General features: G+C 40.5%; 1 protein-coding gene across 3 annotated transcripts in view; it reads right to left on the bottom strand.

Annotated features, from left to right (window-relative positions):
• PLEKHM3 (pleckstrin homology domain containing M3) overlaps positions 1–15,803 on the bottom strand; it is a 94,725-nt gene that overhangs the window by 31,204 nt on the left and 47,718 nt on the right. The gene's annotated exons all lie outside the window — the stretch shown is intronic.

A 15,803-nucleotide genomic window follows, 5' to 3' on the forward strand; every position in this document is an offset into this window, starting at 1 on the left:
GTGATAGAAATGTGTCATGAGATTTGATAGTGACCTCCTGTAAAAAAAATGAAGAAGAATGCACTAATTGCTGTTTGAAGGTTTATACAGGGCTGCACCCCGAAGGCTAAGAGTAGGGAGATCTACACTTAAATATGTGTCTCCTTTCTTCAGTATGTAACACATGACTTATAAACAGGTTTAGCATAAACTGGTCTTAAGAAAGCAAAGGTTGAGCCAGAGAAGAACAGAGGTTTCAGAAGCATTCCTCCCCTATGTTAAGCGGCAAGGAAATAAATCTGTGTTCTAGGGCAATATCCTGCTCACTAGCTGAGACATCAACTGTTAAAGAGTGCAAAAAAGGTGTATAGGCAGCATTGATGCTGATGGCGCTGGTTGAAATGTGCGCCCTTTGCTTTCAGCTCAAGCCTGTTAACAGCATCTGCAACAACAGGAAGCGACAGTGTTATTGCTAGTACTGCAGATAGGACATCTGCTCATGCTAGAGGAAAAATGACATTCCTATTGCATCCTGGTATAGGAAGATCCCCTTCAAGTAGAATATAAACAACGCTGCAAATGAAGCCATAGTTCAAGGTAGCGATAGTTCTAACCTTATAACAGATGGGCAGACACTATTTTAGCTCCTTCAGGATGGTTTTTGTTTTTCATTTTGAAAAAAACATTTTTTTTGCTTGTAGCCTTGAGAGCTACAGAGGGTCAGAAAAATCAAACAAATGGGGAGCAGGGGAAAGACACAAAATTGATAGCATTCAGGAAACAGGAGGAAAGAAACTGTGAAGCTACCCAGCTGGTGACACTGCTACAATGACCCATTTAGTAGTAACAAATGAAATATGCATACAATGATAATAAGTAAACCACAGTTCATATTTTCCAAAGCACTTTCGCACTATAGCAATCACCTCTGACAGGTTATAAGAGCTCAGTTACAATGCCAGGCAGAAGACGGAGCCGCAAGTAAATTCTATAAACCTGTATTAATGTCACTGTCAGCAAGAACTTCAGTGTTAAATCTCTGGATTAAATTCACATTTTACATAATGTAATGTACAAATTAACATAATCTATTACCATCTTAAGCACCAGGGGCAAATTTAAGTCTGTACAAAGCACAAAGATTTCCTGTGCTGAAGAGCTCACAATCTAACCAAGATGGATTGATAGCCCCCGAGGAGATGGTGTTATTCATCCTTATTTATTTATTTGTATGGCCTGCCATAGCACTGTAGTGGGTTGGTTTGTAACTCTGGGCACTGCAGACACACAATGAAGATCCTATCTTCAAAGAACTCTGCATGTCAATTTTACAATGTGAATTACAGGCAATTTTACTGTATTATAGGAGGAAGACAAAATGCAACATCAAACTGATATTACCACTGTTTTTAGCATCTGAAAATTTCATGTCATTTTACTTCATCAGAGACCTCAAGGCTGTGTACAGGAAACAACTTTCTCATTCGTGTTTCTACCTAATAAAATCCTCATCTCCATTTACCTCAGCAAGCAAAAGGGGATATTTTCTATTTCTTGTCACCAGGAGGAGTTTCATGGCAACACTTCCACCATTTTTATAGCTTTGGGAAAGGGAACACTGTCAAACCTTGTCCTGTGACTAAGCACCCTCATGACAGCCAGAGGCCCAGGGTTGGTCAGTTTAGACATGCCAGAAACATGATGATAGAGTACAAGGATGTTCTCCCAGTCGATGCTGGAGCCTTAAGTTTCAAGGAAATACAGATGATTAAAGAATGCAAGCGAGTTAAACAAATGTAATGCACTAGCTAGATATGAAGAAAATTGCATGGAAGAAATCCTGGTGGATCCAGCAACATCTGTGTCATTCTTTATCGCTACATCTGCTACAAAGGCCTTCAAGGACAGAGACTCCACAGTTCTCGTGCAGTCTAACCCAGCATGGGTCTGTTCTTACCACTGGAGCCAGTCCTAAGCTTTAATGTGAAAATTTCAGTTTTCAGAAGAAGTTGAAATTTTTAACCTGCTTGCTCTATTAGCTGATCAGATACAAAGCATGGAGAAAAAACACTTCTAACTCCAAGACAACAGGCAATGCTTTAAATGCTGAGTGTCAAACAAATCTCAAATCAGACCCGTGGCCCTGAAGGAAGAGGGTGACATGCAGCTATCCAGCTCTCACACATTCTTAGGTCAATGTAGTAAAAACACAAGTGGTCCTTGCAATTCAGCTCTCAGGTGGAGGCTGAGACCTGACGACTCTATTAGAAGTCACTGGCAGGCCCATCTGGCAAGCTCAACAGCAGGAAAGTCTCTTCTGCAGCACACAGTGGGTCTGGAAAATTCATCCATTAGCTTAGCTGCAGTGGTTGTTATTGCAAACCATGAGAAAATTACATGGTTTGGTTTTGAAAGGGTGTAGGGCAAGGGAAAGTCTTTCAATTTGGTCTCTGAAAACTGCAGCCATTAATCATACACGGAGCACTGATATTGCAGTTCACAGCTTACAGCTAGTAGGTCTACTGGGACTAGAAAGTAGTGTATGTGATCCATTCTTTCAGTTCTCTTTGGTAACATTTGCGCCACACTCCATGAACAGAAAAGTACATCAAAAGAAATGGTATAGTAGAATGTTTACTCCACAAGACCATACTTAACCCAACTAAATAATCAAAATTTCACATTGCTAGGAAGTGCCTTTGCACCTGGAAGACAGCTGTATTGGATCCAACCAAAGCAGAGCAGCATAAATGAGCTAGTACTTGTGTTCCACGTCCTACCAATCCCTATCGCAATGTGTTGCCATTCACACAATCCCACTACAACACTTCACCTCTTTACCACATCTCCAGTTTATCAGAAACACTCAGAAAGAATTTAGGTCTCCAAAATTCCCTAACTTCATTCAATCTAATGAGAACAGAAGAGTCCAAATCCTTTCAGTATCTGAGCTAGAAGGAAACAGCTGGCCCCAAAACAACGTTCCCCAAAACTGCATGCAATCCTGTAAAGTTCCCAGGATTTTTACAACCTAGAGAGCATGGAGAGAAACTGTGGAACCACGCATACTATGTGCTGCAAAGTCCATTGCAGCAATGCAGAAATGTAGTGCAAAACTTACTAAATTAAAAGTGGTCTAAAGGAACAGACTAAAAATTTCACTGACTTAACCCTATCTCTTAATGCAATCCCAGCATGTGCTTGCAAAGGCTTAAAAAATACATTCCTGTCTCTATCGTCTTCCTTAAACCAAACTGAAATGTTGTGAGTTCAGATTCTCTTCTGCATACAGATGCTGCAGCACACACGAAGAGCAAGCTGTTTTCTAATCCAAATTATTTCTAGCACAGGCAGTAGTATAATTACGCTAAATTGAGCATGAAAGATGATCATCAATCAATGAAAGGTGCAACATAGCTTCTTCCTAGACTGCTCAAGGAACCCATCCCAAAAGGACTGTTAACGTGGAGCCATTCTTCTACACTTAGCTTACCACTAACGTATTTTGGCACAGGCCCAATATTTTCTCTCTGATGAGCCCCAGTATTCAAATTAGAACTGCTATCCACCTCTGACGATCTGGAAAACATTTTTCTGAGCTATCAGTGTGGCTTCACACACTGCAGGTACTGACTGCATGTCTCAGTGTTAGGAACTGTATGAAAATACACACCCACACATACATACATAAAAGATGGGCCCCACCCTCAATGCACTTACAATTTGAACCAGCAAACGAGCACTGCTTTTTACACCAGGTAACCATGTATTTCATCTCCCGTCCTAAACAGGACATACTCCATGTTTTGGAGGAGGCATCCCTGCAGGTGACAGGACTGTTGCAGAGGGGATAGGAAAAGCCAGGTGAGCCCATAGGAGCAGCAAGCCACTCTACTGCCCAGGCTCTGGCACCCAGGTCAGGAAAGCTGAGATCCTGGGGAAGGTTGGGTGGTACTGGAAAGCAAGAGGGGAGGCAGAAACATGTCTGCAGCAGAGTGAGAAATCAAAGGGGGATGCATGGTATCTGAACATGTGCCAAAAGGGTGGTGGGACAATTATTTTAGATTATTTCTAGAACAGCAACTTTTCAAACAAGACAAACTTACAAATAAAAGTAATTTGAGATTTCTTCTGTGTTTATCTTTGTGGCACTGTTTGGTAGGGTAGCAGCATAAACCACAATTAAGCTCTGTATAAATGAGGTAGGAGGGAAGACAAGGGGACCTGCAGACCAGACAGTACTGGCAATGGCTACGAGCCTTGGCCACAATGCACAGGCATGTTTTTCCTGATTCAGCAAGAAGACAGAATATGAAAGTCAGCAGGGGCTACTGTTCAAATTGATTTCCCTTTGGACACATCACATCTGCATGACCATGATCATGAGGGCAATGTGTGATCAGTCAGCTTCACTACCTGCTGGAAGAGCTGCTGGCCCCTAGAGGTTCCCTCATTCTCCCCTACAAAAAGACTAAGTGTACCTTGCTCCATCAAGATGATGCTTTCAGAAGTCACTGTTTTCAGAGAATAAGAATAGTGTAGGTCACAGCACCCTCCACAGGGAGAGAAACTGTCCTCAGTAGCTTACTATACATACAACAGGGTTGATGCCAACAGAGAACTTTTCACTGGTATTCCTGTCCCCTTCTGGCCAACATATTTCTGAGCCCCTAAGCCTGACCTGCACCAGAGCAGAAGCAGTTCCCTTTTCCCCACTATATGCTGAGCTACAGCTCTGTCTTGACTCCCTTGTCTTATCCCAGCTCTTCAGGCTGGGTGTAACACCAATAGAAGTCCACCTCTGGAGGCCCCTACCCCTGAAACCCTAATTTCAGCCCTAACTTTCCTGCCCTGCAGTACAGCGCAGGCGAGCCAAAAAAACAGCCCATTACAGGCAGCAGAGTGGAGTCAAGTCACTTCCCTTTTTGGTCAACAAAGATTGCTTGTATGAGAACATACTTACCTGCGTGAAGGAGGGTTGCACAAACTAATCCCACAGAAGAGCAACGTTCTGAGCACAGTGTTGCAATATATGAACATTTTGATAGTTTAAAAACAAACAAACAAAAAAAACCCTGAGAAAAAGAATGGCCAAGGTACTTAGACTCCTTCTAATTCAGAGATAGTGACTAAGCTTAGAGCTTTTTGAACTCTGTTTGGAAAACAGAAAATTACAAAAAAAAAAAAAAAAAAAAAAAAAAGCCCTCAAAAAAGCCCTAATGCAAAATAATTCGTTAGAGTTTGTTCCAGATCCTGAGTGACAGTTATTTAAATTAGAAAAGACGTAATAGCAGTTTCTGCCTGGGTGTCACAGGAAAGCAATCTTTGCTGATTAGATAAGTTTGGAAGTCCCCTCTAAACTCAGACTGTTTTATTCACAAATATATAATATTGCAAGGGCTTTAGATGGAATTGGGTGGGGAGAATAAAGGAAAAATTGAGTCAGTTATAAGGCACTATCACTTTAAGCACCGCCTCTATAACCTCTTGCCCACCTATTAGCCCAGGACCACAGAAATAAACAATAAACAACCCTTGCATCATAGCCACATAAATTAACGCTCCTATCTATCAGACGTGACGAACTTTCTGGACAAGAGAAAAAAAAGTAATACAGTTTTCAAGCATTTCTCAAGGGAGTGTGTGTTTGCATTAAGGGCAGGGCACCTTTCAGCAATGCCTACTAAGTAGTAACAGGTAAGGAAGACCTTCATCCCTGCAGGAATCTGTACAATGTGCATTTCTGTGAGAGTCATCAAACTTCCAACCCTGTCTGTGCATTTCTATCAGACTCTCTCTCTCTCAAAAAAAAAAAAAAAAAAGCATAGTAAACATTTCCATAGCATGGAGATTGCAAATATCTTCAATCATCTACATAAAGACTGTGTTAATACAGGTGGCAGAGGGATACAGCTTGCTAATCTTTCAGATATAATATTCTTTCAGTAAGTAACACTGCCAAGGCCAAATAGTCCAAATTCTAAAAAGTGCCACAATGAAAGTGTCACATCAAGAATTTCTGGATTAAAGTAACTGTTTATATTTTTGACTAAGTAATTTCCAACAGACAATCATGAAAGCAAAATCAGAAGTTGTTTAAAAAAATAGTTCTTATATTAAGATGCAAGTTAACGGAGATCAACAGGTGAAGGATATTTCACACAGACTTTCTACAGTCTGAGAGCAAGGAGGAAAACTACAAACCCCTGTATCAATTCTGAGAGCTCAGACACAAGGTACAACCAACAATCACAGGCACCAGGAACACCATCACTACACAGTGGATGCTTGACTGGAGAACAAACCCTAAAGAGAGACAGAACTCTCTGAACTGTATCAGAAACACAGAAGGAAAACCTTTGTAATAGAGAAGTATCTGCTGCTACTGCTCTGTCTGAAAGCCCTACCATCAGGGCTAAGTATTCCAGTTAAAGTGGTGAAAACATTATAAAACTCAGATCTCACTGCCACTGTGAGACAAGTTAAATTCACCAAATGGCTCTGTGACCCCACCCTTGTAAATCAGCTTGTTAATCATTATCGTCATAGAGGCGATAAAGCTGTTTTATAAGCCAACACCAAAGCAGTAACATTAACTACTTATGTAGAAGCTGATGTATTTCTCTGCAGATAACATTTATTGGAAGGCTCTCTCTTTAAAGATAGAGGTTTGCCTCATAACCCTACTCCGGAGCACCAGCAATCTGTTCCATTTATTCCTCCAGTCCTATTTACATGTCAGAAACAAGCATTGCCTGGAGGGGATGGGTTAAGTGATATGAAATTGCTAGAGCACCTTGAACCACAGGTTCAAATCTCAACTGGATTGTCCTGGCCTCTCTTCCTGACAGAATAAAATTTATGATTATTTCTCAAGGCCAGACGCACACTTGCCTCTGTCTGAAACACAGAGACACAATCTGCCAGGAGGCACTTATGCAATACAAAGAGACAACGAAAAGGCCAAGAGGTACTGAGAAAAGGGAAGGGGTGGTAGACATGAAGTTCATTCACTCTCTCCAATTCCATATGTGGAAGGGACACAAAGTCCTTTAATTATTGGGGTTAGTGTCATAAAAGTGCCTGGAAGAAGGAAGTTATTGGCAGGAGTAGTCAACAAATAGTGTACAGCTTTCCACCATCTTCCACAGTCAAGTTTTCGACATGTTCCTGGTTGTTTCCCTTCTATCCCTTTACAAACAGCTAGTTTTTAATTGAGCCTTTTGCTAACAAGCTCAGAGGAAAGCTTCAGCCTTGCCTCGAGTATCACAGAGAACATACTTCCTCCTACTACAGCCCAACCAACAGACAGACTTGCTTAAAAACTTCTCACCACAGGGATTCCACAATTCTTAACACTCAAAACATCCAGAAAGCCTTTCCTACTACCTATCTCAGGTCTCTTTTGTTGCAGTAAACTGCCTTCATTTCAGGCTCTGTTTCCAATCCTTACATTGTGCAATTCAGAAAGCATTTTCTGATGAATTCACTTCGCTCCTATGAGAGATCTTTGTTGTGTGCCTGTAAGAAGAGTAGCTTGAGTGCAAGGAGGCTACAGTGTTTGCCTTCCCCCTCTGCTAACCATAGAACAGGTTTTTTATGTAGTATTTTATGTACAAGTATTTTATGTACTTATTAAGCGTGGAGATTTGTCATTATAATGCAAAGGGTAAAATGGAGTTTCTATTCTCCAACAGCTTTCAGCAGAGTCAGAATTTCTGCCATAAAAACACTGACTTGGAGACAAGCATGCTAGAATATGCTTAGCTAAGGATAAACACAAGCTGCAGAGCAGAGGAAGGGAAAACACATTCCCTGGCTGGGAAATTACTGGCCATTTCCACATAGGGAACAGACAATGCTCCTGGACTGTTAATTTCCTTGAGGATTTTTTCCCTTCCGTTCACCATATTCTTAACTCTGTGAATTCTTGTTATGATTTCAGTGCACAATTAATCTTTAGTTCAGAGGAAAGGGAAATGGAAGGAGGAAGGATGATCATGAGGTAAAAGCCCCAGGGAGGCAGATATCAGATCTCAGCTCTGCCCTATCTTTGTGTAATATACAGGTCTGATCAGGTTTCCTTGCTTCACTTTGACTTCCAGTCATTTCTTTCAGATTGCCTGCTTTGTTTATTTAAATTGCAAGAGACTTAAGGGAAGAATGATTTCTTAGCATTTGTGTGCATGCACACTAGAATCTGTGTGGTGCTGTAAAACAAACAAAACCAGAACAAAAGAGTAACTTCAGGAGATTACAGCTCCCAGCTTGGGATCTGCCTATGTTAGAAGTGAACACAATACAGGCAGCTAACTGGATGGGGAGCGGAAATGCCATGTTTTGCTTGAGTATAGACCCAGTTTGATTTGATCTAGGCTAGCTGAAAACACATCTTTAGTTGCTACAGCCATGCTACAGGCCACAGACCCAGATCCCAGCAGTAAGGGTGACACCAGTCCACCCTTCCTTTCCTTTTCCTTTTACACTGCCTTTGCAGATGCCTGGCTGTCCCAAGGGCCTGTTCAGCCAGTAGCATGGGTGAAAGCAGGGTAGATGGGAGCAAGTGAGGCCAATGACTCTGTTGACCAGCTGCTGACACCAGTGCCAAGTGCTGACTCTGACACACATGCCACTGTTTTGCTAGTGCTGGCCTTGACACAAAGAAAGACACGTAGCACAGCCACACATTATGCCATGTTAACTTGTCGCCCACACAGGTCAGAAAGCATCCCAAAAGGAAACCTGGTGATAAACACAGCAGAGAAAAAAAATAAAACAAAAACCAACAAAACCCAAACAAATCAAATAGAAGCAGAAATGGGTGAGAACATGAATAAACAGAAAGACTGACTCGGTTTGACTTCCTTGCAGTCCACACTGACAGCAGAGATCTGCTGTTGGCAGTTTTTCCAAGCAGGACCACTTGACATGTTGCACTTCTACTTAGTACTAAGATTATATTCCACCAGTTAGCCACTGTAATTCTTAGAGACACTGGGAAGAGCAGGAAGAACAAAAACAAGTTCAAGAACAAATGTGGTTAATCTGTGATAAGCACACTTAAAGAGCACAAGCAAAGACAGAGTCTTACTTGGGTTGAGAGAGAGGAACAAACTGGGTATACACAATGTTTGTCCTTCAGTCCAAGGGAATTTATATCAGGAGGCAGAGTCAAGGTTCCTCCAAACCCTCATCCACTCCTCAAAGAAAGGAAGAAAATTCTGAAAATTCAGCAGGTCTCTCAGTTCAAGTTGGTGAGTGAAAAAGATGGAATTGTCTCAGTATAAACAACATGCCTGGAAAATGGTAGAGCCAGCTCCCCAGCCAGCCCTGCAAAGAGACTCTCTGCCTTTGCACTCACAGCATTTCAGTCCTCTGTCCTCCTTCCCCTAAGGTTTCCAGGCAGCTACATGTCAATTTTGTCACACCCTGAGTTCTCCTAATCTTGTCGCAGGGATGAATTATAGGTTGTTTTAAGAAACAGGTATTCAAACAAAGGTTAAAGGCTGTTTTAATCAAACAAGCTTGAAAGAGGACCAGGAATTTGGCTGGTTGAGAACAGAAAGCACTTTCCTCAGCTTAAAAAACATACGTGACTGTATACTCACACAAGCAAATATGCATTCAGGCAGAGATATATGTATTCCTTTCTCTCTCTCTCTTTTTTTTTAATAAGACCGAGCAGGCATGCATGCTGAGACATTAACTTAATGCTTACTGAGTAAGACATTATTTCATGAGTGACATCACAAAGCCAGAAACTTTTCTGCTTTGCAGAGGACTGGATCAGTGCATTTTAGGGAGGAATCTTCTGATGATTTTAGAACAAGAAATCCACATACTTAGAAAATTGTTAGAATTACCTGTAAAAAATTGTTAGAACTACCTGAAAAAAAACTCAGCAGTTTTTTAACCCCTTTTTCATCCAAGCAGGTAACCCTGAAAGAGTATTTTCTCTCTCTGAGAAATTATTTACAGGGATGTCACTTCTTTGAATGTGCCCAGCTGCCTCTCTGAACAGACTGTTTATGAGAAGTAAAGCAGTGAGGTTAGACCCTGATCTGCAGTATTGGGCCTTTCATTCTCTACAGTGAGGAGGAAAATTAAACTAAAACAAAAAAAACAGTCAGCATCAACAAGTAGTAGAAAAGGGGCAGTGTATATTCCTATTTCCTCTCCTAGAGGCTGAAAAAATTAAAAGAACTCTGAATATCTTGCAGTCCACTGGTACCACTGCAGAGCTGTTTTGAACAGTTTCACACTAGAGAGCTGCACATAATACAAGTGGCACAAATGTCATATCCCTGTGGAAAGCATCACATGCATTTAATAATGCTTGCTGAAAATTCTGGTCTCAAGCAGCTGTAAGCCCAGATCTGATGTGAAAATATCTATTAACAAACTTGCTGTATCTCCATGCTTCTCCTCCAAGTCTAACACACCTAATTAAACCCAAATGAACTCATCTCTTTGGCTGCCACCTGCTCAAACACTGCCCTCATCAGCCTGGCCAGCTCTGCCTCAATCTCCACCTGACCATGAGCCATTTTCAATGACAACTCCTTTCCCCAGCAGAGCTGTGGTGAAAAGGAAATGCCAGTAAAACCCTTGCCATTACCACTAATTGTAAGCAGAGATGTCAGCAGCTTGTGGAATTACATACACACCTGGTCTATCAGCTAACCTGAAGCATTTCCTGTTCTGCTGAAAGGCGACTCAGTGCTAGCACACTCCAAGGAGTGACGGAAATGAGTGATAAAGAAGTCACAGGAAAAGCATACAAACTGTATAACTGTTGTTTTGCTAGCAGGCACTTTAATAGCTACGGAAATACACACTGTATAATTTTTCCCACTCGAGGATTATTTTCATATTCTTCTGCTATTGAAATTATGACAATCATGTAGCCACGGGTCTAAAAATAAGGACATAAAGGTGGCCATTAACATTATGCTTTTACAGCCCAAGATGCAAGTTGTTACACAGCTAAAGTACAAAACTATCTAGGTGTCTCACAAACTGCACAATACACTTGCTGTAACACCAGCAAATGACTCCAAGATGAAATCAGAGCTGAATGGTGATCCCCAGTACTCTTCAATTGCAGTAGAGGGAAGCACGATGTTTTCATCCTAAGATACAAATAAAATAGGCCAGATAGACTATCTTTCCAAAACTGTTTCCCTTCCTTTTACTTTTATCATGTCTAGGATGATTAATTTAAACATCCGTATAGCATAGTGGGACTCACCTTACCTTAATCCCACTACAAATGTCCTGTGTCTCAGAGAAAGCTGTCAGCACAGATGGGAAGAGGGTCTATATCACTTGTGCCTCAGAATGAGAACTAGACAAATGCACAGATGAGCTTCAGCAATGCCTATCTTTCTTACTTCACCACAGAAACTTCTCTCTTGTCTCCTGCCCACCAAATATTTAAGAACAGGATCTGTACCTGACACATCAATTAAAACCCACCACTGCTTTAAGCCAGCTCTGCTCTAAGCGATGTCTTCCTGCCTGCGTTCAGACAAGTACTGGCAGAAACGCATCTCAGGACTTGCATCTGTCCCATATACTGCATCAAGCATCTTGTTCGGGAGGCTGGAGACACAAAGCCAACATTTTCACTACTTAGCTGGATAGTGAACCATGGAAGTTATGACAGAGAGATGCCTGGCATTTTGCTGCCCTTGTTGAGCTCACTGAACTCCCACAGAAAACTGTGAAAGCCAAATTTTCAGCCATCTCAGCAGGATTGCATAGCCAGGTCTGACAAAACCTTAATTCCACTTCTTATTCGCCACCTCCTGCCCCTCAAGCAAAGTAAGGGCTTGTCTAAACTTAGAAGGATCTGCTGGTACAGCTACATGGGTAAGCCTCTTTGGTAAACATGTGTTTAAGCTGATACAGCTTATATTGATTCACTGAATGAAACAAAATGATGCCAGCAAGAGACTTTCTCATTTACGTAACTGAGTTTGCACTAATACTTTATAAGTACAGCTATATCCATTAAGTGTGTGTGCTTGTTTTTGCCATGCACCTACTCCAGTAACAATTCTAATGCTAGACCAAGCCCAAAGCACATTACCCAAAACCCAGTTTTGGGAGTCAATACAACCACATTCACACTATTGACTTTTACTAGCACAGGCCTGTTTGATACTACTTCCTATCACTTCCCCGGCAGAAACTGCTGTGTTATCAAAACTGTGTAGCACAGACGTGGCTCATTACAAGCTATCAAACAGTTTTTTTCCTAAATGCTATAAAAAGCATTGCCAACTTCCTCCATCTCAGTCTATGAAAACAGAGAAAGGACACATTTCCCACTGATAAAAAATGTACAAAGAAAGTACAGAACGGGTTAAAAGCTGAAAAAGTACACAAGCCCTAGCCACTTCTTGGTTCTTGTAAGACTTTCTAATCCTTTTCTAACAATATGCTAAGCTCAAATTAGGTATAATGTAATTTTCACTTAAGATTGATTAAAATTCTTGAACAGAAACATTGAGATTTCTATATTGGGAATGCTTCTGATAGACCAATTTTTCACCTAGATCAAAATGCTATCAGATGCTGTAATCTCTACTATATACGCCAAAGGATGATGAAATCATTGATATGTCTGTCAGTAGGGAAGACATCTTCCTAATCCACTCAACAAGTAATGTATCTATTCTGAAACCTTATAATCTTTTTACCTTATGTAGTGCAACAGTGGACATTCTCATTATGGATACTTAATCCTCTCAAAGATTATAAACTTCTTTCCCTGGTAATATTACTGTGGCATTAAGTTCCTCATGCTCACTGTGTGCTGCAAAGAAGCATTTCCATTAAGGATTTTTATGCCCATCTCATATTCACTGCACGACCTGTGCTACATTACTGTGAGAACTACTGCCCACTCTTCCTCTCCATAGTTCTTTGTGTTGTCTGTATGCTCATCTGAAGCAAGACAGCCAGGAAAGGTGATGTGAATTAAACTGATGCTTTAATTAAATGCTAATGGATTAATTTATCTATGATATAAAAATTGACAGATCTTTAGTACATTAAAAACCTTTATGGATTCAGAATGAAAATTGCTTTAATATCATTCAGCTCAATTCACTTCAAGCAAAATGTAAACTGCTGATATTTTGAATAAAATTATTTACAGTGGTTCAATATAACTCACCTCATCATTTTAAATTCCCATGCTCTATACCTTCAAATATTTTTTCCTAATTATTTCTTTGTAAATGTATCTTTAGCTTTTCAGATCTCAGATCTCACTCAACATTATCATCCCTGACATCCAGTCATTTTTGTTGTTACAGTGATCCTTATTTTACCTTTTTCCTTTTCAAGGTAGCTCAACTGGGATGAAATTGCTCCCACAAGAAAAGGTTTTCTAGTGTGAAGAATAATGTGGCATTAATCACTGTAAACATGTACATCTTACTTTTTAACATAAAGAACAGGCATGATATTAGTTGTTCTGTGTGGATTAAGCACCTGAATTTCAAGCTTGTCACAATAGCAACTTCAAGTCTTCTACTCCTAAAGCTCCCACTAATCTGGAATACAGTTTAAGTAGCAATAATTTGTTTTCCTCAGAAATGTAATACTCTCATCTGAGTCAGCTCCTGCATAATTTGGTGTTTAGCAGAGTAAAATCTAGCATTGTCACAAAAAATGGTTCCAACCCACAGAAAACAAACAGATACTTCTGAATTTCAGCTTGCATGTGTCACATTCATACGTCCAGAAACCCACGGACATTAGCAACAGCAGCAGAGAATAAGTTCCCAACATCCAGTAGGTTTGTGATGAGGGGACAATTCTGCACATAACCAAGAGGAACTGTTTTCTTGGTGTGCTGTTGTCCGCTAAAGACAGTAACTCCAAGAGTGTAGTCTTGCTTCTCATCAACTGGAGGTCACCTTCTTTAAGGTTTTAGTTGATTGGAGTAGCTCTGAAATAAACTAGCTAACAGGGAAGCAGTAATGTTTTAGTGGCAGGCTCAGCAGTGACACAGAACAAATTATTCTTTGAAGAGGTGATCATAGCAAGGGTTGTGAAGAAAAACAAGTGTACCAATGGGATGGAATAGGAAAGCTGTCACACTTTGTTTCTGCTCATTAAATATGTATACCTCTAGTTAGTTATCTCAGCTGCTAATGCCTAAAATGACAATGAGGACAAAAAGAAGCTAAGAATAAATTCCTCGTGAGTGTGTCTATGGATGGACTTGCTATAAACTTCACTGTAGTCACTAGGATGCTGGTTTGCAATGCAACACTGATAGGCTGCATGTGTGTTTTTATATATTTTAAATAAACACACATACACAAATAACAAGTATTACCTACTGCCTCTGGTTAAATGTTAGGGACTTACTCACACCTGCCATTACAAAAGTACCTCCTCACTTAAGAATTAGGTAAGTTTCCAAAATTAATGGCATCTTGTCTGTTTTTTTTTTTTCCTCCCTCAGTTCTGAATGTCAGTTGAGGTCTTCCCTAATAGAGCCCTGGCCAAGTAGGTCCAAGTTACAACCATTCTCACCAGATACCTCCAATAAGTACTCTGCCACACCCATAACATCTAGGCATGGAGATCTGTTGAGCCTGGCAAGAGATTTAAATTGTGTTTCCTTTTAAAATAACACTGTATGATGCTTCGTCTTCTGACACCTCCAACTTTTTTTTAGTACCTGAGAAAAGATCCTCAGCACATTTCTAAAATCCAACTGCTTGGTTGAAAATGACTGCATGTTTTCCAGGATCTTCAAAGAGAATTTGGCTAGGAAACAATCAGAACTGAGCTGTGACTAACCAAGGTAAAGGTTGCTTATATCTGCAGATTACCCCTCTCTGCTTTTCTAATTCACTCACCATGCTTTATCTTCCCATTAATCTTTAATAAAACTTTTAGTTAATTCTCCAAACACACACAATATACACGACAGCAGGAAACAGTGTAAAAGCAGCTCACGGATATGAAGAAATAGGCAGTAGAGGAATCAAAAGGAGAGAAAACTTTTAGGATTAAAAAATACCTCAACCCAACTGCAGCTGATTGCAAAATGATGAGCCAGAAGGAGAAAGCAGTAGGAAGGGGCAAACTGGGGGTCATATTGGGGTCTTATAAGGGTGTTACTATTTCTTTCACCAGGGTCTTCCACCCCTTTCCAACTTGGTTACATTTTAACAAAAACAGGCAATTCAAACCTGTAGATGCTGAAATGTGAAAAACCCTTTCCAGGCTGACATCAAGGATATGGCTAGATTAAAAGGTAAATCCAATTTAACCAACCCCAGTAGAAATGTTAATCAAATTATACTGCCTCTAAACATGATAAATCTGGGGCTTGGGCCCTCAGGGGAAGAGAAGGTGTTTTGCAAACACAAATAAACACAAAGAAACATACTAAAGGGAACTGCTAAATCAATGAATGAATTCTGACTTCTACCCTCCATCCCTCCCACAGGGTGCTCCATAAGCTGCTGATTGCTTCTAAAACATCTACTACCAGTGTTGGAAACTGATTAAGCAGCTTACAAAGCACTGGAGGCTAATAGACAGGCCCACCAGGGAGACTGCAGCTCTGGAGTTAAGTAGCTTGCTATTTCATGGCTTGATTATTAGAGATGATAGCAGAACATGCTGAAAGGATGTAGAAATTTGCTTTAGATGACTGTTTTTATTTTATATATGGAGTCATTTCAATTCTGTGACTTCACCAGCCAACAAAAGCCTGCAGAATCTGTGGCTCTGTAGTTTCTATGGCTCTGAGGGCAATTTGAACTACATCAATTTAAGATATCAAC

The sequence above is a fragment of the Coturnix japonica genome, chromosome 7, assembly GCF_054131305.1.
Source record: "Coturnix japonica strain WE chromosome 7, WE-NBRP24, whole genome shotgun sequence".
Lineage (NCBI taxonomy): Eukaryota > Metazoa > Chordata > Aves > Galliformes > Phasianidae > Coturnix > Coturnix japonica.